General features: G+C 39.1%; 1 pseudogene; it reads right to left on the bottom strand.

Moving 5' to 3' along the window:
* Positions 1–2,156: 2,156 nt before the first annotated feature.
* LOC149173055 (protein DMP2 pseudogene) lies at positions 2,157–2,550 on the bottom strand (annotated as a pseudogene).
* Between the last annotated feature and the right edge of the window lie 1,194 nt (positions 2,551–3,744).

Genomic DNA, 3,744 nt, shown 5'->3' with positions numbered 1-3,744 from the left:
TTAATTACATTAACAATGCATGACTAAAGCTAGACATAGTAAACGTAAGCTAATACTCCATTAATGATGATTTGAATTGGAACAACAGACTATGGCAAAATTGGAAATGCTTAGATTGTTAACTCAACGGTTGTTGACATTTATACATTAATGAGTATTTGCATATGCTTTTATACATGACAATATTGTATGCATGAACATTCTTGGAAATGGAATACGTGTTAACTGATGCATATTTATAACTAACGTTGCTGATGGGATTAAGTAGTGGTAGCTTAACGGCAACAAGAAAACTCATCACGTAAATTGCTGCAATGTGAAATGCAATTATAAATGAGAAAGAATGATGTTATATGATATGCATGAATTATGTTATTTGGAAAATTTGCATGCATACAACGTGTATGATGGATATGTTTCCCATCAATATTGATGTTGTGGACCCATGTTGGGGTTAAGTGTAAATGCATGATATACATGCATGTTTGTTGTGCTAATGATAATGTTCACATGGTTCATTGTGTAAATTACTTTGAGAAAGAGTATCAAAAGAGAAAATATTCATGCTATGTCTGGTTGGGATCAGATGGCATAAGAGGAAGGAATTTCCTGTGTACGCTACGTCTGGTTAGGATCAGATAGCGTTTACTGGCGAGACCAGTGTGATTGCGGTCGAGTAGGACCTGCGTTTACTGGCGAGACCAGTGTGATTGCAGTCGAGTAGGACCTGCGTTTACTGGGGAGACCAGTGTAATTGCGGTCGAGTAGGACCTGCAAATGCTTGGGTTGATGGCAATACCTGCCCAGAGGGGTTGATGGTACTTGTCTGCCCGGAGTTGGGTTGATGGCAGCTACCTGCCCGGAAGGGTTGATGGTACATGTCTGCCCAGATCTCCTCTCCTTAGAATTCTTGAGCTGGTTGGCCAGTGGGATTCTATGTTAGACCTGGTAAGGTCTCTATCGAAGAAACTGTCTGGATGTGAAAATGACTCGGTTTGGTTGTGGAAACCAGTTCCCATGGGTTGGGAATTCTTTAGTCCATTGTGGTCTCATGGCTAAAGGAATTAACTAATCAGCTATATGTTATGTTGGAAATAAATTTTACATATAGTTGTGTGAAATGTGTTATGCACTTATAACAGGAAATGAGTTTAATGTTCAATAAGGAGTAATTGGAAATTTTATTTCCTTTATTGTATTATTAATTTTATGAACATCTTAGTGGGAGCTAAGACAGTTTTTGCTGGATGCAGTGATTGACAGTTTTGATGGTTAGAGAGCTAGGTGCTCTTTTGGTACTTCTAGAAGTACATTATGGATGTCTTTAATGAAAATTCATGCAGTGTGCACGTGGGCAGTGATTTATCATTGGTTGATTAGTGTTAGTGCTCTTTAAGTACTTGTAAAAGTACTGTGATCATTTAGCAATTGATTGATTGTCAAACATATTTCATTTCACTCAAAATATAGTGACTAATGTGATTGAAACTGTTAGTCATATATTACAGGAATTACTTACCGTGGAGGAATGAAGAGTTTTCCACCCACTATTAAAAGGCTTACATGAAAGTATTCATGATTTTCAAGCATAAGATGGTAAGTTATGGTAAGTTGACACAGAGAATGGTTTATTATGAATGAATAAGGGCCAGGTGGTGGCGATTAGAAGTTGCATATTTTTGCAATTACGAATGCTTATGTTTATTGATGCATATAATTGATGATATTTCTTCTGATTATATCATTACTATTTCAGTTATTGTCATTTATTGAAATGAAATCTTGGATTTAAAAAAAAGAAGGATCATCTTTTTGTGTGGTTTAGATGGTAATACAATGAGTAAATCTCAAGTTCTCAATGAAAGAAAAACACCGAGGACGGTGTTCTTGCTAAGGGGGGGAGTATGTCATATCCCTCGCGTAACTCCTCATAACTAACAGTTTTGAATGGTTGGTCAGTTTCGGAACTGATCCTTAAACTGCGGAACTGTTTCTTGATATGAGAGGCATTACTTCACATCTAGGGAATGCTCCATTAAAAACTCGGGAACTGATTCTTGATGAGGGGGAATAAGGGAGGCGGTTACCATTAAAAAAGGAGACCTTAACGCTTCATGAAAGGGATCGGAAGGCTGATGGCAGGGCGTCTGGTCCTCTCAGGCATCCGCGTAGTAACAGCCTACAACGTTGGGATCCATGAGGGCGACTGATGAAAACACCAGAACCGCTAGCACCGCGGGCACGAGATCAAGAAACGTGAGTTTGTAGGAAGATAGATCCACCGTCCTGTTGATCTCTGGGGTGGTCGTCCACATCCCGGTTCTGGTGGCGATTCCGTAGTATAACGTCCCGTCGTCTGCCTTGTAACCGGGTGAACGAATCAATGAAACAAGAAATCGCGCAGACGCCCAAGAGAAGGCCGGTCAAGTATTTGTTGAAGCTGTAGCAGTGGCCTCCGTTGGTGAAAATCGGTGACAGAATTTGGAAAGCAAGAACGGTGGTAGTGGGAAGAAAGAGTGGATTAGCCAAAGGTCTGGGACTGGGATCCATGCACTGCCTGTTGTTCTTGTCCTGGGCGTTGCTGCTCTGGTACACAAGTTGGGTCGAGCACGAAAGGGTAATAGATGGCGGGGAAGCATTCACCACGATGCTCAATGTTGTCACCAGTAGACTGTCTCTTGGACAAGCAGCGCCAGATGTAAGTGCATTGGGACGACCTCAAAGTGCTGCTTATTCTATTTTTGAGATGATAAATCGAGACTCTTCTGGAAAGTCAAGCTCTGGTAAAGGAAGCAGACTAGAGAGCATAGAGGGAAACCTTGAATTACGAAATGTGTGCTTCAGTTATTCATCTCGTCCAGATGTCATCATATTTGAGGATTTGAGTTTCAGTATTTCAGCTGTGAAAGATGCGTGCAGACATGCCATTTTGGAGCAGTTTAAGGCAGCTGTTAATACTCACGCCAGATCTGAAGATAAGTAACTACACTCTTTATAGAAAGAACCTTAGCGTATCTTCAGTAACTGCATTCTTATAGAGAGAATTTTAGTGCATGCATTAGAAGAATGATTGATTTTATAGGTTCTCTTTGTAAAGAGAATGGGTTAATGCATGTGGTAATGTATATGGTAAAAGATTGATTAATTTATCTCTTTTCTTGTTTAAAGAAATACTTAATGAGTCCATGCTTGTATCTTTAAAAGATTATGTCCACTACATATATTCAAGAAGGGATATTAGGATAAGCTAATGGCTCAAAGAACAGTCATCGTGTTATGGAGATGTGTTCTTTGCATGTTAGCAACCTATGTTAAATCTTGACCATTGTGTTGTATGTTTTTAGAAAGAAACATGGACTTGTAAACTATTGACTAGATCTCTTAGAGAGAGATATGCACCAGTGTGAATAAGCTTTGTGTAAAGTAGAACAAGAATTTACTTGAATAGACGTACTAGTGAGTTAGTATGTTGTGCTTGCCTCATACAGATGAGTAGATGATAAAAGATCCTTTTTAAAGGTTGTTTAATGAATTATTGATAATGTATCTAATATTGTTGCCAAGCTTGTTTCCAACAACATTGACAGGAAACGATGGCGGTTGGTGCCAGAGGAAACTGATGTTTAATATTGGTAGGATAAGGAGTATTGGTCCATGTAGATGAGTCCAAATTGCAGTATTTATGCCACAAGGATTATTGCAGGTGGCGGTATGTAAATTGTATTAGCTTGTAGCTATTATGTG

The sequence above is a fragment of the Pinus tabuliformis genome, chromosome 4_2 (assembly GCF_031772625.1).
Source record: "Pinus tabuliformis cultivar Carrire ecotype Pingquan chromosome 4_2, CPIR1, whole genome shotgun sequence".
NCBI classification, from domain to species: Eukaryota; Viridiplantae; Streptophyta; class Pinopsida; order Pinales; family Pinaceae; genus Pinus; species Pinus tabuliformis.
The sequence above is the reverse complement of the archived record's forward strand: the minus strand, read 5'-3'. Positions and strand labels throughout refer to the sequence as shown.